Source organism: Myotis lucifugus, unplaced genomic scaffold, assembly GCF_000147115.1.
Source record: "Myotis lucifugus unplaced genomic scaffold, Myoluc2.0 scaffold_39, whole genome shotgun sequence".
Lineage (NCBI taxonomy): Eukaryota > Metazoa > Chordata > Mammalia > Chiroptera > Vespertilionidae > Myotis > Myotis lucifugus.
In genome coordinates this window covers 6013922-6037773 of record NW_005871087.1, presented here as the reverse complement: position 1 = coordinate 6037773, position 23852 = coordinate 6013922, and the positions used below count along the sequence as shown (strand labels likewise).

Below are 23852 nucleotides of genomic sequence, written 5' to 3'. Positions count from 1 at the left end.
GCAGTGTTTGGACTTGGGAAGACTTTCATGAGAACCGCAAATAAAAGAGAAATCAAGTGCCAAGTCACGGACACCACAGGACAGTCCTGGCAGTTCACTTGTGTGTCTGCCAAACACATGTACTGAGGGATCCCTCAGGGACTCAACAGTGTAAGATGGGAAGGCGGAAAGGAATGAAGTCGGGTGCTGGGCACGCAGACGGGCAGTAGACAGGAACGAAAGTCAGTGCCTTGCCTTTGAGGCACCTTACAATGTAACCTTGATCAATACACTCACCAAAACAAAATGGAAAAGCTTAAAATCACAACGAAAGAAATCCATAAGCAAGGAAAAATGAACATAGGTTACATTTACCACAGCAAAACCTCAATTGATCATAACCTTGCTTAGTCACAACCCTTCATTACCTAGAGTTTTAAAGAAAGGACAAAAAATCAGGAAATAAACTGACATCAGTGTCTACTAAGAGTCTAACATTCTACTTCCTTCTCTAATTGTGTCAAAAACAGTTTATGGTGAAATGTATGTTCAGATGATCCATTTTAAACACTGAAATTACTCAAATAATGAATAAAATGTCTCCATTCTTTAGATTTTTAAAAAATTTAGCTAAGCCAATGGAAAAAAAAAATTAAAGAAGTGTTTAAAGGGAAGGCTTTGGAACCAGAGAAATGAAGCTGAAAAGCCATTTCCTATACATTCTGGCTAAATGAGGCGGCTTTATACCTGGGTACAAGGGTAGCTTAGATTTCTAATATCATATCAGCTTTTAAACCTTCTGGATTTCTAGGCAGTTATGGGGACTACTTACTAAGATCTGACTTTTGTGACATGATTACCCATCCCTCTAACATCCAACCCTCCAAATGATACGGCTCTCTACCAAGCCCCTCAGTGTCTTGGGGAATTTCCATTGGAACCAAGCAGTGAGTGATAAATGGAGTCCTTTGGGAAATTTCCACTTAGGGGGATCTGATATCTGATTTTCTTTCCTCCAGTGCATCCTCTTGGGGTACTCTCAAGTGTGGCTTAGGGTTATTTGAGCTGCCTCCTCAGATTTATCTCCCTGTTCTATCTGTCTCAGCCCCAAGCTGCGTTGGCAGGTAGTTTGGTAACCGAGAGAGGCTGCCGAGTCGCCAACCTTCCTCCCCCCGGGGCCTTACACACACCTATTGGAAATGAGTAATATTTCAACAGCCAGGCTGCTCAGCTGCACCAGTGAGAAGCCTGTGGGACAGGCTGGGAGCCTGGAGTGATCTCCATTCCAAGCCTAGATTGAAACCAGAAACCCAGAGGAACTCAAGGATGATTTTCGATTCCCCAACTCATTCAGCCTAAAAGCAAGTAAAAACCAATAAAATAAATAAATGAAAGAAGGAAGAAGCTGAAATAAATTGTTCCCAAGCTACAATGATTAAGCTAATTATGGAAGGAACAAAATGTAAAAATGTTAAGTAGGCAGCTCTTCTGGGAGGAAGCAATAGCTCTCCACTCGGCAACTACCCAGAGGATACCTCTAGCTATTTTTAAAAACATGTTATTAAATAGCAGTTTAATTTGTTATTAAATATTACTGTTATCAACATAATTCTTTTTTATGGTTATAAATGATGTGGTAGTGCAGGAGCTATATTAGTCAAACAAAAAATAATGTGGTTTCCATTTTCTACCATGGCAGTTGTTGATGAAATTTATATTATATTAATTATATTATATTAATTACATTATATTAATTATATTATAATTAAAATTATGCAGCTGACTACAGGGTTTTCCACAGGGAAAACCATGGGAGCAGATTGACCACAGAAAGCAATTTTCTAAAATAGAAAAAAAAATGAATTCAATTTAAACCCTTTTCTCACCAGAAGACATTCTTTAATCCTTTACATGCAAATGGAACATCCAGTCAGGATATCGAGATATCCCAATCTTTGACTCACTTATGGTCCATCCAGTGTCTTCCACTGTACCAATTACTGTCAGCGTCCCACCCATATCCTCTCAGCTTTCATATTTCTAAGCTCCAGTGATCCTTTCCCTGAGGGTTTTCTCTGGTCCTGGGAGTTCACCTAATCATGCATGGGACAGACCAGAAATGCTTAGAAGGTAACATTTTCTGGCAGCCACCCTCAACCAGCCATTGAGGGATGCTAGTGGGAAAATATCCCAGCTGCCTCACCCCTCAATCGGGACAATGCTGAAGTGTATTCTACTGTTAGTCAGAGTTCCCCAGAGGGACTGGTCCCTACTTCTCCATATTGGTAACCTGAGATCACCTGCTGAATCAACTCTGATGCCATATCCTTGTCTCAGTCTGTTTTGGGAGAACTCAACCTAAGATATCCATCAAAGGCCCAGTTTCACCCTTTCTATCATCTTTCTCCCCTACAACTCCTGCCTCAATCACCTAGGGAGCAACAAGTCTCAGAAAAACTTCAGTCTAAGGTGGAAATGGGAGCATTCCCTGCCTCCCCTCTCCTGGATTGTCCTCACTACAGCCCTCCTGTAACCTCATTTCCACCTCTAGTCCCTCCCTCACCCTGACCTCCCACCTTAAACCACCAGGCCTCCTGGAAATAACACCTATTGCTAATTCTTGTTCTAAAACATGGAGCTGCCTTGATAAAACAGCAGATGGAAAAGATAGGTACAGATCAACTTCCTGCATACACCCTTTTCTCAATTCACCGAGACCAGAATTTCCAAGGAACATCCGGAAATCCAGACATTTCCTTTGATTGTCACAGCTGTGATACAAGTAAGCGGGGCAAATCTCTGATTCTACACCCACCACTCCTCTCCCCCCACTCCACGATTATAAATTGTTTAAAATACTTTGCTTTAACGCTGATGATATATTGCTTCTGTTGCTGCTTTCTATTTATACCTCTAGTCCAACAGTTCCTGGAACTGTTGATGCATTGAGCTTAAACCAACTGCTACAATTCTGGACAAAACTGACAGCTTTTTCTCTGGGTTCTTTAATTAGGAAAGTCTTTAAGGCAAAAAGACTGGGTAAAAAGAGTGCATTATTTCTTTCTAATCATGTACTTTTATACCTAAATCAGCACTATTTTTTCCCTTGATTTGTCCTATATGTTGTTTGTATTCCTAGGTCAGTGATGGCGAACCTATGACACACGTGTCAGAGGTGACACATGAACTCATTTTTTTGGTTGATTTTTCTTTGTTAAATGGCATTTAAATATATAAAATAAATATCAAAAATATAATTCTTTGTTTTACTATGGTTGCAAATATCAAAAAATTTCTATATGGGACACGGCACCAGAGTTAAGTTAGGGTTTTTCAAAATGCTGACACACTGAGCTCAAAAGGTTCGCCATCACTGTCCTAGGTGATAATTCTTTAAGTGTTTTGTTCAGTGGGGACTATAACTTTGCCAAGAGCTGCATTTACTCTCATCTGTGTCCCCAACACATGTAATTTTGGACAGACCAGCGACTTTACAAGAGTCTTCCCAAGCAAGGTCTAGGACCACCTGCATCAGCACCATATGGGGTGATGGTTAAAAAAGTAGATTCATCAGGCTTCCCTTTGACTGACTCAGTGCAATTGGGGGAGAAGCTCAGTTATTCTTACCAGTATGTATAGATACATTTGAGGAAATAGGTTTGGTTGTTCAAATTTGATAAGAGGATTTAGATTATGAAGTTTAAAATATGTTTTCCTTGTCACTCCCTGGACTGAATTCATGGCATTGACTCCACTAGTTGACTGTAGCTAATAAACTTGCACACTTATTCCTAGGAGTGACAAAGACTCACGCTAATCTTTTCTGCTGGAAAATGGAAAAAAAAAACAGTTAAAAAATTATTTCCAAAGAGTAAAATGTACCCATGTTTCCTAATGGAAAAAATATGACACATGTAAGCATAACACTTTAGGGGGCAGGGCTTATATTTTAATCATTTCAATAGACCATTCCTCTGGGAGCAGATCACGAAGTTCTAGTTTCCTGACTTAGATGATGGACAAAAATCAAGGACATTTGTACTGGGAAAGAAATGTTCTTTTTTTCTAAAATCAGTGTTGTTGATGATATCTACAGTTCAAATCTCATGTAATCTTATGTAAATGCTCTTGGTTTTTCCATCTGTTAAGATGCTATTAAGTAAACCTGATTTCTTTAGAGATAATCATGATTTCACTTAGATGTGGAATCTAATGAACAAAATAAATTAACAACAACAACAACAAAATGGAAACAGACACCTAGAGAAAGAGAACAGACTGACAACTGTCAGAGAGGAGGGGTTGGGGCCTGGGTGAAAAAGGTGAAGGAATTAAGCAAAAAAAACCCCACAACCAAACAAAAAAGAAACACAACAAAGCTCAGAAACACAGACAACAGTAAGATGATTTTCAGAGGGAAAGGGGGGAGAGGGGAAATAAAAGAGGATAAGGGGAGTATAAGTGGTGATGATAGGAGATTTGACTTGTGGTAGTGAATACACACTACAATATGCAGATGTTATAGAATTGTACACCTTTGACCTATATGATTTTATTAACCAACTAGAGGCCTGGTGCATGAATTTGTGCATGGGTGGGGTCCGGCTGGCCTGCTTTGATTGGCCCCAATCGGGTGGGGGAGAGGGGCCATGGGAGGTTGGTGAGCTGGCCCCACCCTCAATCAGGGTGGGAGGGCAATTGGGGGCAGGGCTGGCTGGGGGGAGAGGGGGATGGGCCACGGGTGGTTGGCCAGCCGGCCCCGAGCCCTGGTCGAACTCCCGGTCGAGGGGACAATTTGAATATTAGCCTTTTATTATATAGGATGACACTCCAATAAATTCAATAAATAAAACAGTAATAATCATCATTGTTTCTTGGCCCTGGGTTTGGAGGATTTTCAGGCAAGATGGTAGAAGTTTGGAACAGAACCACACTTGGCATTATCCAGCGGGATCATTATGGGCATGTAGAATATAGCTGGCTCAAGGAAGAGGTGGAATCTTCCTTTGGAATCCAATAACGAGTGTGTTTGTGGTTGTCAGCAGTCCATTGTGAGAAAACCTCCATGTCTCCAATCAATAAGCAAATACCCTCTTCCTGGAGTTGGGAACCGGTTGTGATATCAGTATCTGTGTAAGAAGAGAGCAATAGTTATGTCTTTTGGGAACGCCCAGCTTTCAGAGCAAGTGCATAGTACACATTGCTAGTGATGAAGTTCACATCTGTCAGTGATGGGAGATGGCAGCTTGAGGCATTTCCCCATAAAATTGTTCTTTGGCTATTGCGGTCTGTCCTTACAAAATGATATTGTTTGTGGCTTGGTACTATTGATTAGAGTCTTTTGTCAGCACTGGTTCTATATGAGAGATGTTTATACTGCAGGAGTTTATTAATAGAAATGATGAGAGGAGAATGGGCTCCTGCACTTGAAATGGTTTATTAACTCCACTGTCTTTCCAGCCTGGTGAGTTATACACTCCCTGTCCTCCAGATCTCTATCTCTTTATACCTCGCCAAGAATTTCCCAAGACGGAAGGTCTGGAAATGCTTCTTTGTCACTTGACTACCCAGCAACATGAATGAATAATATTTTCCACCGCTTTTCTGTTTATGAGTCATTGACTGAAGGAGCATAAACCAATTTTTCAGTTTTTAAATTATTTGAACCTTTTGTTACTCTCCTCCTAATTAGTGTCCATTATGTTTCAAACCCATTTTATGAATTTATTAATAGCAAAAGTATTAAATGAAACCATAGAAACCTCTGGAGGAGGAGTTCTATGTCTTTTTTAAAAGCAAGTAATTCACTTAACTTCTTTTCTAGTTGAATCAAAAGCTTTGACTTTAATAGTTGGAAATTATCATTTAGTAACTTATTTTTTTCAGCTTTTTAGTAGCTTTGAATTTCCACTTCTACACATAGTCTGCCAACTCCTTGAAAACAATTATTTTAATCAACCATTCAGAAATACTTTTAAACAAGTGTATAGGTCATATACATGGTTTACATTTTCTGCCTTATTCAATATTTGGACTTCTGAAATGGTACCTTTAAAATACCACTTTTGGAAAGCACTTTCCATTCCTTCATTGTGGATATCATAATTAAACTTATTATTGGTTTGGATTTTTAAAACATTGATTTTTAGGTTTTCTGCTTCACTTTTATCCTAAACCCAGCCTTCAGATCCCTGAATTTGATAATCTATAAATCCTTGCCACTCAAGATGCACCAGCCTCACCTGGGAGTTCATTAGAAATGCAAAATCTCAGGCCCCACCCCAGACCCGCTGAATCAGAATTGGCATTTTAGCAAGAGTTCATAGGTGATTCTTGTGCACATTAAATTAGAGAATCTCTGTTCTGATCTAATGCCACTTTATGATGGCATTTCCAAATTAATGGGACTCAGTAGGTCGGTTTTTATAAATTACTAGAGGCATGATGCACGAAATTCGTGCAAGAGTAGCCCTTCATAGCCACGGCAGCTGCCTTGATCCCTCCCTCACAGCCACGGTGGCTGCCTGGATCCCGCAGCTGCAGCCCCAGCTTCATCTGGAAGGTCATCCGGAAGGATGTCTGGTCTAACTAGCATATTATGCTTTTATTATTATAGATGGTATCTTTTGAAGATACCATAATAATGTGAAGATAGTGACCCCTCACCGTAGAAGGCACCTCAATGGTGTCATTTACTGCTGAGCATCCTGCTGGCAGCTCAGCCTGTGTTAAAGTTTTAAGAGCTATGGTGTCAACGTTGACATGGTGACCCCCGGCACTGTCCTGGAACTGGAGAAAGGGTTAGAGTGTGTGTGGTGAGGAAGCTCACAGTGAAGAGGAGACACATAGCTATGGCACACTATTGGCAGTAGAGATATGGAAGTAGGGCAGGCAAGTGATTAATTCTGTGGGTGGAAGGTGGGTCAGAGGACAGAACAAAGCTTCTCAGAGAAGATGATTTGATTTTAAGCATTTCACCTCAAGGGCAAGTTAGAGGCTGTTCCAAACAGATAAGCATGAAGACAGTGAGACAGATAAGCATCACTAAGGAAATTCACATGTTTGGGTTTTGGTAAATACAAGGTATGTGTAGTGTGTGTGTGGGGGAGCAGGGCAGTAGGTGGGCAGGAACCCATGGAAGGATGGGAAATGAGGCTGAGTAATAGTCACAAATACCCTCAGGTGATCAGGAGCTTGTCTTTTGTTAAAGGGGGCCTGGAGAATTTTAAACAGAGGCAGGGCCTAGCCAGCTTTGATGTTTTTCAAAGGTCATTCAGAATGCAGGGTAGAGAATGAACTGAATGTAGATAGGGCAGGAGTAGGTCAAGGGCGACCAGTATGGATGTGGCTGTAGTAGCCCGGGTGAGAGACAATGATTGCCTGGCATGAGTTGATAACAGTATGGATGGATGGCTTGGGCTAGAATCCAAAAATAAAAAGGAGGAAGTCATTTTCTCTCTGCTACCAGCCTCTCCTTTGAACCTTGGAAGCCAGCAGTTCTTTGCTGGGTCTTTCCTTATTCAGAGCAAACATCTCCAGGTGTTTGATTTGCTGCTCATATGCCATGGTTTTACATGACCCCTACTGATACTTTACTTTATTTATATCACATGCATTGTAGTGCCAAGGCTTGAAGAAAAGGTAAAATTGAGTAGGGAAAGGGAACTAAAATTACTGGGTTCCGTAGACATGCCAGGTGCACCACCAACATTGGCTCATTTAGTTTCCACAACGCTGCAAAATAAGTATTATTACCTCTATTTTTAAAGGTGAAAAGAAAGAGGTCCTGGAGGCCAAGGGTCTCCCCTGTGATTGTAAGCTACTACTAGGAGAACCTGAGTTTGCACCCAGAGATCTGAGATTCACATATTAAACTAGCTACACTGCAAGGATACTTAGAACAATTTAAATTAACACTTCTCCCAAGGTTTCCTGAATATGTAAGGTTATAATCAATTGCCTTCTCTGGGTACCTACCTTGGCTATTTAACAAATTCACTAGAACCAGAGGATAAGCAGAGAAGACGCCTGAGTGACCAGGTAGATGACCCAAAGTCCAAATTCTCTATTTATAAGAAAGGACCTCACAGGCAGTTTGTTTGTACACAATTCTCTCAAGCTGGGTCATATGTTTTTGCAGCCTACAGATGATTAGAAATAGAAAATTAAGAATAATTGGTAAGGAAGTGATAGCTACTAACTGACAAGCTGATATCCAGGGAAGAGATGGAAAAATGTAAAGAGCCATCATTATAACAAGTCAAGAAGCCTAGGTAAGAGTTTGGTCACTAATATAGAGGCAGACATTCCCACAGACTTTACTTATCCCTGAGGGCATGACTGTATGGTAGCACAATGTACAGACCCTAAGAGTCAAGGTAAAATTTATCTTCAACCCAAAGGCTAGAGGGTCTTTTTTGCCTGAGCCATTCCAGGAGTATGACAACATGCATTTCTTTTCTGATTAGACATTGTTAGCAATTATAGAAGATTTTTATAGCCTGCTAGGCAAAATCTCTCTTAGTAATGCCTGCCAATTGGCTAGTGTTCAGTGCTTTTTGTGCATGACAATCAATCAAGGATTAGAAGACAAGTGTTACCAGTGTGCAATGGTAACCAGAAATGCCAGGACTCATTGTCTTCAAAGAATTGCCTCTTCTTTGTCTCTCACTTCTTTTCAAGCCTACTCTGAAGTGTTGCTCTTCTCCTGCCAGGGCAGTCTCATGACATTTCTGGTCAACCTTGGGAAATCAATTTCTATAGTCACTTTAAGTTGTAAACACAGACACAATCCTGTGATTTAAAGTGTTCAATCAAAGATACCAATTGATTCTTTCATGGATATTGGAAGTATGCTTTCTTCCCTCTACCCTCTTACCTTCGAGTAGCAGGCTTTCCTGTTCTCTTTATTGCTCACTCCCCAATTCTATAACTGCTATTTCCAAACATGGAGATCTAAGCAGGGAGGGGAAGGAAAGTTAAGGGGACAGAAAAGTTCTTATTTGATTGATACCTCCCTACACTGGCTCCCAAGTCTCAAAATTTAACGTGCATATGAATTATGTGTATATCACATTAAAGTGAAGATTTTGATTCAAGGCCTGGGTGATAGCTGAGATTCTGCATTTCTAATAAGCTCCCAGGTGATACAGATGGTGCTAGGGTTTGAAGATTCTACTTTGGACCTACTCATTTCAATTTCTTTAATGCAGCCAATTAATGTAATTAATGCAATTTCTTTAATCCAGCCAACTTCTTTCAACTATAGCCCCTGGTGATATACATCATTACCTTTTACTACTGGGGACACTCACCCCAATGCCCCCCCCTTTGGTCAGAATACCTTTCAATATAACTTCAGGTTCCATTTCCACAGGTAATTAATTCATCTGGTCCCTGGGTTTCACATACCTTTGACTTTCATTTTGACATAAATACAGTTACTTCCTATACAGCCACTTGCTGGGCAGCCATAGAGCACTGTAACTTTCCAAAGATAACTTGCATGTCAGGCACCAGCACCTCTGTCCTGCACATGTAGGGAATGAATATAGAACTCTCCCACACTAGGCAGGTGGGGCGTGGGGGAGGGTGGTGGTGGATTTCAACTCTCTCCAAAAAAATCACTTCACAATTCCTTTCTCTTTATCCAACAATTTAGCTCCTTTAAATTCCCAGTCTGGGTAAAGGGTCATGTATCCTGTAACCAGTTCTAGGTATTTCTTTGGAAAATTTGCATCTTGGTGATTGGTCTCATAGCTAAATTTGGTATCTCATAAAACCCTTATGTTTTCTCTTCTCTGTGACCACTGTCTTGTTTCCACCTAATATGATTTCTTGAATTTACTATTTTCTTGGTGCCCTTTATTCTACCTAATGTAAAGTATCTAGAAAGGTACCTAGAATCAGACTCCACTTAGAGTCTGGCCAGCCCAGAGTTCATTAGGGTGATGTGATTCTGTCCTTTATATGACTTCATTAACACTCTTGGCAGTTGAATGTTTATGGAAGACAAAGGGGGAAACGGTAGGAATCAGTGATGAGCATATAATCTTGAGCTTAACTACCTGGAATATTGAGATGTCATTCATAGCATACAAAGAAATTAAGATAAAGAAATGGTGGCGGGGGTCAGGGGTGGGTTGGGGGAAAGTAGTTCCATTATAGGCATATTGAGATTGAGGTACCAGTGGGACACCTATGTGGAAATGCTCGATACTCAATATGTGGTAAGAAATTGGGGACTGGAACATACTAGAAGTTAAATCTAGAGATGGAGATTCAGGGTTCATCCTTGTAAAGACAATATCTGAAGTCTAGAGAACAGAGGGTATATGCAGGTTGAGCATAGAAGATGAAGGTAGCCAGTTCAGACCTAAAAATGAGGAAGGCTCATACAGATTCCAAGCTAAGGCAACATAGTCTCCAGAACTGGATATTTACCTATGTGACCCAAAGTATTGCTACCACTGGCCTGCCACATTGTCTGAAAGTTACATCAGCATAATTTCTTAGAATTCTCCCAACAGAGAAGTGTGCAAGGTGCCACTTTGAAGGGGGTCACATATGAGTTTATGATAAAGCATAAGGAACACAGTTACCTGGTTAATAACAATTGCTACCCACTGTCTCCCAGATCAGAGTCTTATGAGGATGATACATGGAATTTTGATGCCTATGAGGAATAAGAGGTCAGGTCTGGATTACTTGGGGGAAAAAATAGGCTTGGGCAGGTGGGGTTGGGTAGGCCATGAAGTAGGGACAAATGTGACAGGGAGACTCCAGAATTTATTGCTTCATGGCAATACCATTTATTCAAAATGAGTTTATTTTGTTGTTGTTGAGTAATTTAGCCAGTGATTTTATTAAAAAACTTATGTGTTCTAGTTAAAAATCACTTTAGGATTACTTTTTTTCCTTTCACCTTTAAAAATTGAATTATATTATTTCTTATTATATACTAGAGGCCCATTGCACAAAATTCGTGCACTGGTAAGGTCCCTAGCAGCTGCTGGCTGCCGGCCAGGGCCTCTCTCCCTTCCCCCAGCCGGCCCTACCCCCTGGTTGAACTCCTGGTCGAGGGGACAATTTGCATACTATGCTTTTATTATATAGGATTTGTTATCTATAGTCAACGGGGGGTGGGAGGCAATGGGGGCATAAGGACACATATGTTTTAATAACTTAATTAATAAAGAAAAAAATTTTGAAAAAAAGAAATGGAATGGCTGTTTTATTATAAAATATGAGGAAATGGCACAATAGAAACTTGTTTTAAAGGACATCTACAAATATTTGTGCATTTTCTATTTCAGAATGTATTTTTTTTACTTCAATCTGGCATTAGACATCTCAACTTTGAAATATAAATACCCAATGTAAGTTTTGATTATTTTAATTTTTATAAATAAAATACACATTATAATCATACTTTAAAATTTAATAATTATATGAGATGATCCATTTAAAAGTTGCACAACTAAAGTGATATTCTGTGAAGTATATATGTAAAGGGTATGCTATTACCCATTTGATTTAAACTCTTAGAGACTGTCATCTTGACTATTTCTGCAGACTAATGATATATGAATTATACATGCATACATGAACTTTACATTAGATATAGCAATAACGTTCTGGAACATCTTTGTTCAGACCTGTTACATCCTTAAAGAAGAACATGTTCAGTGGCATAACTTCTGGTGGAAACTTTTTTAGCATTACACAATGCTAAATTGGCAATGTTTGGTAGCTTTTGACATTGACTTAAAATACAAAGATGGCAATCAGAATTACAAGGATTCTATAGGAGGGTGTGGAGATGTACCAGAGATCATAATAATGTACCACAAACTTGGCTTTGAACAAGTTTAAACTTGCTGAAGTTAGTTTCTCACTTCCCGAAGTTAGTCAATCCCAAGTTTCTAACTTCCCGAAGTTAGTCAATCCCAAAGAACACAGGGTTAAAAATACCTATGGTAAAGGCTGGGTGAATCAGCATTTAATAAGCTGGAACTCCCAGCCAACCTGGAAAATTAGAACATAATGATTCCTATTCACAATGATGACTCTCAGGATACAAGTCTTAACTAATATTTCTTTTATTCCTACTATATGGCGGAAGCTTTAATAAAGTTTCTAATGTAATATATTATCTTATTTAAGTAACAGAAATATTTCTGTGAAATAAGTTATATTATCATGTTACAGATGAAACAAATAGTATTCAGAAAGGCTAAAAGTAATTTTTCCAAGGTTACATTGTGAGGAATAGGTATCTTTTTGTTCTCCTATATCCCAGGAGCACTTAAGCTCCAAATATTTGTCATGTGTTTATTCTCGGAAAGCTCAAATCCATATTTGATATGTTTTTGAGAAAATAGAGTATATAATTTTTCATGTTCAATCATGTTAGATAAGAATACTTATTTGTATTTACCTCTACTTTTGTTTCTCTGTACAAATGTAATGTCATTCTGGTCAATAGGGTAGCTGCTGTAGGTTATTTTTTCCCAGTGTTAAAGATGGGATTGATTGGCTATAGTTATCCATCCAGTGTCTAGACATTTCCCCATCAGAATCCTCTAGTGACCAATAGGCTTCTTAAGATGAAAGTTTAGAGATGATATTGGAGTGGTGGCCATGACTTAGAGCAAAGTTAAGTAATTATCTCATGGATTCCATTTTCTACCCCCCCTTCACACGTGCGCGCGCGCGCACACACACACACACACACACACACCCACAAACACACAACATATCCCCCCACCCCTTTTTTTCTTTTCTACCTAAGAGTCTCAAGTTAACAGTGATTTAAAGACTGGGCCCTTGCTTTGTATTGACTGCTTACAGATTCTAAAAATATATTGATGCCCAGGCCCCACTCTCTCAGAGTCTGAGTCCATTGGGCAAGAACAGAGCCTAGGTATTCTTATATTTCTAAAGATTACCAGGTGATTGTAGGGTACACCCAAGGTTGAGAACCACAGAAAAATTTTATTTTATTCCATCCTTCTGATCCCCCTGGTAAGTAGGCTTTGCCATTCTAATTTTGCATACCAAGAAATTCACATTTCTTAATACTCCCAGTGAGGTCAAAGAATTTTCATAGAAAGATACTTATAACTATTGAAAGAGAAAGGGAAAAGAAAATTCAATTATAGTGGTTAGGCCAAAATTAGAAGGTTTATTTAAGGCTTAGCAGATACTCTGAAGTTCTGCAGGTTTACCAGGATAGAGGACTCAGTGCTTCTCACTCAGTTACATAATGTCACATTGAAAAAGCTGGCACTGCTGTATCAAATCTCTCTCTTCTTCCTTCCCCTTTTGCCCAACATGTGAACTTTAAGGCAGGGCACCAAAAGGCGACATTTCAGAGTTTTCTCCACATGCATTTTAACATTATAGAAAACAACATTTTCAAACCCCTTTTTCTCTGACACCCACTCTCTTCCATAAAAATGGACAATAAAAACTATTACGCATCTGCCATTTCTATGATTGGGTATTTCCTTTTAATTTCTCTGCTCATTTATATTGGGGGGGGGTTAGAGGGAGATATTAAACAGGCAAAGTATATACTGGGCATCTTATCCCTGCCATAGCCTCAAAACAAAAATAATTACCCACAAGTGAAAGTCTAAATCTGAGCCTTAGATAGGTCAGTTTTATCTAAGACCTGGTACTAGGCTGTCTGTCCCTCCTCCCATTTTCATGTGCTCCCTTTGGCAGAGCCTTCTGTAGCTGATGAAATAAGAATGTGTAGAGCCGCCAAGATGCTAATCAGGTCCTCGTGATTGTTGTGGTTGTCACCTCTAATATCAGATTCAGAAACACAACTTTATCAACGCATCCACAAATGATCAGGTTCTTCAGGGGAAGAATACTTTGTTATTGACAAAAGTCACAAGCACTTAATTTGTAAATCATGTCACCAATATGTTAAATTATTATGGCCCAAGATGAGTTTGCTCACTGGGCTTTAGTCTTTTTTGTTGTTGTTTATTTATTTATTTTTATTGCAACTAATGGAATGCCTCTTTCTTATAAGATAATTCTTTCCATTAGGTTGGTCTTCCTAACATAACAGATTATAAATCAGAAATGATTTTGGTTGTCTTTTAGTTACAAAGAACAGAACCCCACTTAGGCCTGTTTGAGTTCAAAGGAGGTTTGTAGAAAAGTAATGGACACATTCAGGAAAAATGTGTAGGGAGTGAGGAAAGTGGGAGTTATTAAGCACCTCTCTTTCTGTGTTGAATGCTCAGACCAAATGTTCTCTTGTGTCTACAGCTCTGCACACCCGCCTCCTAATCAGGCTTCCTTTGCTTGCACATGGCCCAACATGACTGCAATCCCAACACGATCTGCAATTCAGAATGCACAAGACCTCCAGCCAGCGGCAGTGCCCATCCCTGTTCAACCTGCTCAGTCTCTAGGCTTCTTAGCTTTTATCTTTCTGAAAGGAGTCTGATTAGCTTAACCTAGTCTGTGGCTATTTCCCCAGGCCAAGTGTTCAAATCTGGCCCAACCACAATCTCCATATCTGACCTAACTCTACTAGGGCTGGGGATTTCATTTCAACGGAGGGAGTGTGGGTGGGAGACAATGGGAGAGCATCTAATATGTTAGTGAATATGGGACATTCTCCAGGCGTTCTCCCAGTGGGTACAGGAGCATGTTGAGTGAGGACTGTGGGAATGGGACCAAGCTGTCAGGGAAATGGAAGGGGGTGTCCTTACTACATGCCATTGTGCCATGAAAGTAAGGATAAGGTAGGTAGGAGGGGCCAGTTGAAAAGGGGCAGCACCCCACAGATTTCCATGCTTCCAGGGTACACAGCTAAAGTGAAACCCTGCTGTTCAGAGAGTTATTTTAGCTGGAACATTTTTCCTGGCCCCAGAAAGCAAGCTTTGTAGAGGCCCTTCAATGTGTTTGAAGGACAGGCAGGACGATGAAACCCACAGAAGGGAAGACATTGAGAATTTCTGGAAAGGATGCTGGACACAAAGCATAGTGGCTTCAAAAGTGGCCCTAAAAAAATGTCCAAAGCCTTAACTCTGGTACGTGTGAATGTAATCTTGTTTGGAAATAGAATCCTTACAGATGTAAATAAGGTAAGGAACTTAAAATGTGATCATCTTGGATTAGGGTGGGTCCTTAATCTAATGACAACAGATGTCCTTTAAGAGATAGAAAAGTAGAAGACACAGAGAGACACTGGGAAGAAGGCCATATGAAGATGGAGGTAGAGACTGGAGTTATGTTTCCACAACCTTAGGAAAGCCAGGGGCCATAGTAGCTGGAAGAAGCAAGGAACAATTCTCCTATGGAGCCTTCAGGAGTATGGCTTTTGATTTTGGTCTTTAAGCCTCTAGAACTGTGAGAGAATAAATTTCTGTTGTTTTATGCCAAGGAGTTTGTGATAATTTGCTATGGTAACCCTAAGAAATTGATGTATGACAGGCAGAGATCTTCTGGGAAACCCAGTTTGAGCCAAGGGAGATAAGAATCAGGCACCTCAGAGCATGCCTCCACTTTCTTCAGTAGCAGCTCCCAGACCATGAACATAAGGGTGTGAGGCACTGGGGAGAAAGTGGTGGTGGGGGCCCCAGTCTGTGAGAATATAGACTCTGAGCAAGAGTGGATGGAGAGGTCTTTGCTCTGTCTTGAGGAGGAAATACTTGATTGTGAAAAGAAAATCCAGGTTACCCCTTGCTTTGCCACCAGCTTCCTGCACTGTACACCCTTGCACAAGGTCCTTGGCAACAGAACCTGTGTACAGAGATTTCACAAGATGGCTTCTACAGGTCCTGTGGTTGAGGCCTTTTGGTTCATGGGCATGTGTAGTTAGGGTGAGGCAGAGGGTCAGGCCTGAGCTTGCAAGATATTGCCTGTGGACAGGTTCCCTCAGTTGGATGTATCAGCTTGATGAAGGTATTCCTTCTCCCTACCGCCCTCCTGGGATAGATCCTTACACACATCCTCCCCATGTCTCAACTACCACCTGGAAGGATTTGGTTCTTGAGATTTCATTCATAGTCAATGTCTGTGCCTATCTTGGGCTATTGGAGACAATCTGACTGCTCCAGCCACAGAACCCAATAGGGGCATTGCTAGATGTTCCATAAGTATCCTCTTCCAGGCTCAGGGCAATTCTGGAATGTTTCAGGTGACTTTGGCGCCTTACAGAAATGAGCTACAGGTGCTCACCAGTAATCCTTTTCTGAGGGCAAAGTCTAGAGTTGTGCTTCTATATGGTAGCTATCAGCCAAATGTGGTTTTATAGACATAATTAATTTAAATGAATCAATTTAAAAATTGCGACTCTGAGTTGTACAAGTCACAATTTCATTGCTTGATAGTCACAGGTGGCGAGTAGCTACCATATTGGCCATGGCAGCGAGAACATTCCTATCATTGCAGAAAGTTCTGTTGGAGAGCACTGCTCTAGATCAGTGTGTCAAGTCATCTGAGGATCTTGTTAAAATATAGATTCTGATTCAGTTGTTCTGGGTTGGGGTCTGAGATTCTGCAGCTCCAGCAAGTGCCTAGATGATGTCGAGGTTGCTGGTTCATGGACCATGTTTTGAGAGGCAAGGATCTGGGAATATCATTGTGAATTAATTAGGGCCACTGTTGCTAGTTGTATGCTGGGGAGGGGAAGGGGAGACCTTTTTATTTGCAAGAAGTAGAAAAGAGATTGGGTTACCTTGGTTAGAGCAGAGGCTTTATGCAAAAGAAAAATGGGAAGTCACTTGGGGCCAAGTAAGTCAGGCCCTCAATGTCAGCCCAAGATATACAGTTGCCTCTGTACAGCAAGGCCTTCCAACTAAGGTGAGAGATACATTTATGCAGGGGGTGGCAAACATTTTCTTTTTATAAAGGGCCAGGTAGTATATATTTTAGGCCTTGTGGATCATTATGATCTCTGTCTCAATTATTTAAGTTTGCTGATATAGCATGAGTGCTGCTGTAGATGATATGTAAAGAAATGAGTGTGGCTGTTTCCAATAAAACTTTATTTACAGAAACAAGTGGCATGTTGGACGTGACCTGTGGAGCATAGTTTACTGACCCTTGCATTAGTGGCTCACATGGAGGAGGAAGTTTAGAGTGAAGTTGCAACTTATCAATTAGAATCTAAATATATAAAAGGCTAATATGCTAAATGTCCAACTGTCCAACTCAGCCGTGGGCAAACTACGGCCCACGGGCCGGATCCGGCCCGTTTGAAATGAATAAAACTAAAAAAAAAAAAAAAGACCGTACCCTTTTATGTAATGATGTTTACTTTGAATTTATATTAGTTCACACAAACACTCCATCCATGCTTTTAACTGTCAGAGCTTACACTACACTATGATACGTAAAAATTACAAGCTGCCCAGAAACACCAAGTGACAAAACATCCAGACAATCAATTAAAAAGCAAACATCCACTAGCTGGCACCTTCTGTTATCATGTTATAATAGAAAATAGTGATCTAAATCCTAGGTGGTAGGAGTGCCTTATTGACCATGAGGGTTAAACAAAGACCTAGGCAGAGTCCCTGGTTCAATGTCCATAGCTAATGGTTGACCAGTTTAGGATAAAACCAGGGTTCTCATTCCCTGAACACAATTTAACTCTTCCCAGGCATTAACTCTATAGAGTGGACAAAGCTCTATTCAAATACTGTAAGTACAGGGTACCCTTAGTTCAGAGAATGCTCATTGAGCCCAGAAAAAATGGTACTAATTTGTGGCTATAACACAATTGTTGATATTGCAGACATTCATTGAACATTTCATAAATCACCTCCTTGTTTTCAAAGACTTTTTGGAGAAAGATTTGGATAATCATCATCTCTCTAAAGAGCTATCCAAGAAATTTTAAATGATTTCTTTAGTCATTCTGTAAGAATTTCTGTGTGATGAGCAAAAAAAAAAAAAAAAAAAAAAAAAAAAGATAATTTTAATTTTTTTGAGAATAAACTATTCCATGCAACTGTGTTGTTGGAAGAAGTACTAGACCTAGATATTGAGAGTTCTTAGGACCAAGGAAAGTCTGTGGAGCCTTCTGCTGATTTAACTTTCTGAGACCTGAATTCCAGATCCCCCTTGTCATCTCTGCCTCATTCTCTAAGATCTCTTAATTGTAAACACATTATCCTCTCAAAGACTTGACTATCTTCATAGTCTACTTGGCAGTCATTCAGCCAAGTCCTAGATCACCAGGAGTTTCAGAATGGGTCATTTTAACAGGATTCAACACCATAATGCCATGACACCTCTGTGACCTATGCAGGCCAAATGATACCAATCTTATTTTATAGACTAGAGGCCCAGTGCACGAAATTCATGCACAGGAGGGTGGAGGTCCCTCAGCCTGTCCTGCACCCTCTCACAATCTGCGACCCCTCAGGGGATGTCCGACTGCTGGTTTAGGCCTGATCCCCTAAACTGGCAGTCAGACATCCCTCTCGCAATCTGGGACCTCTGGTTCCTAACCGCTTGCCTGCCTGCCTGCCTGCCTGATGGCCCCTAACCACTCTGCCTGCCTGCCTGATCACCCCTAAGTGCTCTCCTGCCTGCCTGATTGCCCCTAACCCTTCTGCCTGCCAGCCTGATTGTCCTAACCACTCACCTGCCTGATCGCCCCTAACCACTATGCATACCTGCCTGATTGTCCCTAACCCTTTTGCCTGCCTGATTGCCCCTAACCACTCTGCCTGCCTGTCTGATCGCCTCTAACTGCCTCTGCCTGCCCACCTCATTGCCCCTAACTGTTCATCTGCCTGCCTGATTGCCCCCAACTGCTTACCTGCCTGCCTAATTGCCCCTAACTGCTCACCTGCCTGCCTGATCGCCCCTAACCACTCTGCCTGCCTGATCGCCCCTAACCACTCTGCCTGCCTACCTGATCACCCCTAACTGCCTCTGCCTGCCTGCCTGATCGCCCCTAACTGCTCGCCTGCCTGCCTGATTGCCCTTAACCACCTCTGCCTTGGCCCCCGCTGCTGCAGCTTCATCCAGAAGGACGTCCAGAATAACGTCCAGAAGGTTGTTAAGCTGTCTGGTCTAATTAGCATATTATGCTTTTATTATTATAGATGAGGTCATCAAGGCACAGAGAGTTGTATCAATCTACCAGGATCATTTGGAAGGTAAAAGACTGGCCTCCACCCACATCTTCTGTCTCCAGTCCAGCCCTCTTTTCCCACACTTAGTTACAGCACTTGCAGCCTTATCATTTCCCAGATGTCTGGTGGGGCCTTGGACAGGGCCCAATCATGATAGAAATAGAATGTCCCAACAGCCTCATGTGATGGAAGAACTCAGAGTCTAAATAACTTTGATTTGAAAGAAAGTAATATTTCTTGAACATTAGTTGTAGACTGATATGTAGATAAACAAGAATTAATCATGTGAAAATATCTTTTTTTAATACATTTTATTGATTTTTTTTACAGAGAGGAAGGGAGAGGGATAGAGAGCCAGAAACATTGATGCAAGAGAAACATAGATCAGTTGCCTCCTGCACACCCCCTACTGGGGATGTGCCCGCAACCAAGGTACATGCCCTTGACTGGAATCGAACCTGGGACCCTTCAGTCCGCAGGCCGATGCTCTATCCACTGAGCCAAACCAGTTAGGGCCATATGAAAATATCTTATTGTCAATGAAAATGTCTTTACCTCAATGAATGACATAACATAGTCAATCAATTGTCTCAACTCTGTCCTAATTCATCATAATAGTCAATAACCCATTTACTTTTAAGGAAGTGCTTTATTATTGGATTTTTTTTTTAATTAAAAAGGAAATAAATTCTCATTAGAAGTTAAACAATACAAAGATGTATTAAGAGAAAAATTAAGTTTCTTTCTTTCTCCCTTTCTTTCTTTCTTTCTTTCTTTCTTTCTTTCTTTCTTTCTTTCTTTCTTTCTTTCTTTCTTTCTTTCTCTTTCTTTCTTTCATTCATTCACTTTGGTTTAGTATCTTCCCCTGACCCTGAGGTAATTAACATTTTGGTGTGTACCCTCCAAAACAACCCTCCCCTGTACACACACATACAAATACATAGGGCTTTCCTTCTTCCTACCTTTCTTGAAAAAAAAAAATCATACTATAAACATAGTAAAAAAAAAAACACCCCAAACAAATAAAATCAAAACTTGCTTTTTTTCTCGTTAAAAATTGCATCTCATTGTTTTAATTTCCTAAGTTAGAGGGATATTGAGCATTTTTTTCATACTTTCAATCACTGCATTGCTATTTTTTGCTCATTTTTATATTTTACTTAATGATATGTTATAGCTTTTAATATATTAGGGATAGTAACCATATGGGTGGCAAATAATTTCTCCCAGTCTAACATACATTTTATTTATAGAATCCTTGCTACACAGTTTTTTATTTTGATGTACATCCGTCAACTTCTTCTTTTGTGATGTCTAGTTTTGGTGTTACAGAAGATGTTTTTTGCTCACCCTTAAATTATGCAGATAATCTCCTATACTTCATTCTTATATGTTTATAATAAAAATATTAGATCTTTAATCTATATGTTTATTTTTGTTTCCATATGATGTGAAGAGGGGAGTCTACCCTTATTTTTTCCAGATGAATAGGCAGTTGGGCCAACTGAATTAACTAAAAGATCCATCCTTTCCCAGTCAATTGGAATGATGGCTTTATCATTTACTAAGTCCCCATTTATTATACACTATATTTTTGGACTCTTCATGTTCCCCTTATCAATTTATTGGCTCATTTGGAAGCTGCCTTCTCTTAAAAGTTCCCAGAGCAGGAGCATTTATATCCTCCCAAGTCCTATTTCTTGGATGATCTTTTTAGGTAACATATATTCTCATTTCTGTCTGGAACCTGAAGGGCTCAATGTATGTTTTTTTTTTTTTGGAACTAAGAGGGGAGTTCCAATGTTTTAAACAAAGCCCTCTAGTTCTCTGTGACTTCCAATAAATATTGACAGTCCATCTCAATGTTTTAAAAAAGGGAAAAGGAGAAATTTTTTTAGAAAAATGAGCAGCAAGGTACCATATATTCTCTCAAAAAACTTGGGTTGATGATAACCTTTGGACTTCAGTGTCTAAGGTAAAAAAGTAATAATTATAATGACAATAATAATATACAAAAAATGAGGAAAATTGCTTTAAATTGTTTTAAGTGAGAAACAATCCCAGCAGTTTTCTCTCTCTTTTAAGGGCAACTTCCCCCTTCACTCCCACCAGGTATCTTCAGTTTCTATGTAAAAATATATTTTTAATATGCATAGATTATGTCCTCTGAGGCTGAAGGTCCTGGTGTAGAAAGCACATGTCTCAAAATTGCTAATTAGAATAGAACAAAAAGGAGCCTGACTTTCACAGTCTTAAATCCCTCCAGAAATCCTTTCAGGATAGCTTCAAAAAGCAACAGCTTGTAAGAGAGCAGTATGGCCACTAGCCATAAAATTGGCATCCAATCCAGCCTGTGATTGTTCTCCACCAGCCTCACCTTGAGACTCTGGGAGTTTTGAATGACCTAAAGGTACATTTTTACCACTGCAAGGGTCTTGTGTGCCAACCACTTCTGTCAAAAGGGTTGAATTGGACTTCCTGGTTACTCAACCTCTTCTAGTGGTATGCAAATGGATATAAAATGTGCATGGAGACTCAGATCTAAGGCCCCACCTCTGACTCCTCTGAATCATGAGGACTTTGTGAAATTTATTGCCCACAAGGGACAAAAGAGCAAAGCAGATGGTGAAATTTCATGTTTTTGTCTGGAGAGTTAAAAATATCATCAATCATGTATTTAGAATTTGGCAGGAACGAAATTTTTGTTATTCCATAAGTTAGAGCGGACAGAAAGTTTTTGAAGCAAAAGAGCATGGATGCCTACCTCGAGGTAGACATTGTTAATAATATCTGGTTGCCTAGGCCGTGGTTGGCAAACTGCGGTTCGCGAGCCACATGCGGCTCTTTGGCCCATTGAGTGTGGCTCTTCCTAAACCTTAGGAGTACCCTAATTAAGTTAATAACAATGTACCTACCTATATAGTTTAACTTTAAAAAATTTGGCTCTCAAAAGAAATTTCAATCATTATACTGTTGATATTTGGCTCTGTTGACTAATGACTTTGCCAACCACTGGCCTAGTGCATTGTTAGAACCTCGAACATTCATCCTCGGCTTCCCTTATAGCCAGTGTATGTACAATGTGACCTAAGTTCTACCAGACACATTAAATGTGAGACCTCAATTTGAAAGTGAGCAACTGGAGAAGGAAGTGCCAAGGGGATTCATTCCACTATGGTGACAGCAGAGGCCTCCAGCTTTTGGTGTGACCATGGTTACCAGCCAGAGTGTCTGTCCTTGGAGTGACATTGATAGTTCGCAGTGGCCCTGGTTACTCACCAGGCCAGCTCTGCTGCAGGGTTTCGGACATTGTTCCCGGAAGATTAACTTGGGTGTGGCTTTCCATTCCTCCCAACAATTCTTTAAGATCCCCAATATTGTTTTCATAAACTCCTTTTCTGTTTTATGAAGCAGAGATAGCTTCTGTTGCTTGCAGTTCAGAATCCTAAATAAGATAGCATCTATGGCTTTTACTCACATATATTGGAAGTGAAAAACATTTTGGCTTATCCTTTCTGGTTGAAGCTATCAATAAATTTAACCTGACAGAAGATGTCTAAGATGCCAGAATTACCTCTGGGGCAGGCAGATCTCTGAACTCCTGGAGATCTTCCCTAGACCCTTGAAGAAACATACAATGGAGTGAATGAGCCCTAAGAACCTTTTTACTAAGAGGGAGCAATCTTTCTCAAAATACCTTGTGTGCCACAAATCTGAAAAATTTATGGGATGCAGAGAAAATTTGGAGTAGGGGGGATTTGAGTCTTCTCCTATTATCTTTCTTTAAACCATCATGCACTATCCAAAGAATTATGCATTGATTATTTTTGGTGTTGTTTCTTCTTCTATATTAGATTGAACAGTTTGACTCCATGTGTGAAGAAGAAGGTGGATAGAACAGATGCCTTGCATCTGATGAGATGCTTGGGAAGACTTTGGTGGGCTGGATACTTTTCTTTTCTCAGTAAAAATTGCAAAATATATACAGGAAAGTATTTAAAATATGTATGACTTTTAGAGAATAATAATAAAGTGAACATACATATTACCATTACTCAAAGTGAGAATAAAGACTATTGTCATAATCTACCAGCTTCATGGCTGTCTTTGAATGCATTCCTCCTTACTCACCTTTAAGGATAACCATTACCCTACCTTTTATGGTAGTTATTCTTTCAGTGTTCTTTATAGTCTATCACCAATGTATGTACCACTGAAAATACTATTTAATTTTTCCTGTTTTTAAACGTTGTACAAATTTAACTCATGTATTCCTTTGTGTCTTTTCTTTGACGCAACACTATGGTGGTAAAATTTGTTCATGTTGTTGGATATGGTTGTAGTTCATTCATTATCATTGCTGAGTAGTGTTCAATTGTGTGACTATAGTACTACTTACTTATTCATTCTAGTGTTGATGACCATATGAAAGGTTTCCAATATGTGGCTATTGCAAATAATGCTGCTGTGGACATTTGAGTGCATCTCCTTATGTACACATGCAAGAGTTTGTGAATATATGCCAAACCATGAGTCTGTATGTCATTACAACTGTATTGTATATTGTTACAACTATACTATACATTGTTATCATTATGCTATGTCTGATTAAAACTATGTTGTATAGTATTGTTACAAGCCTACTTAAAAATGGGCATACTTTTGAATCAGTCACTTCATTTAGAAATTTATCATAAACAGTAAGACATTATGTAAGGGTACATGGACATCAAAATGTTGTTCATAATA

At 39.9% G+C, this 23852-nt stretch overlaps 1 long non-coding RNA gene across 1 annotated transcript; it reads left to right on the top strand.

Moving 5' to 3' along the window:
• Nucleotides 1–1360: 1360 nt before the first annotated feature.
• On the top strand, nt 1361–23313 carry LOC106696981. Its single transcript, XR_001347985.2, has 3 exons — nt 1361–2761; nt 19074–19127; nt 22958–23313. It is a non-coding gene; the product is annotated as an uncharacterized LOC106696981 (long non-coding RNA).
• The last annotated feature ends 539 nt before the right edge of the window (nt 23314–23852 follow it).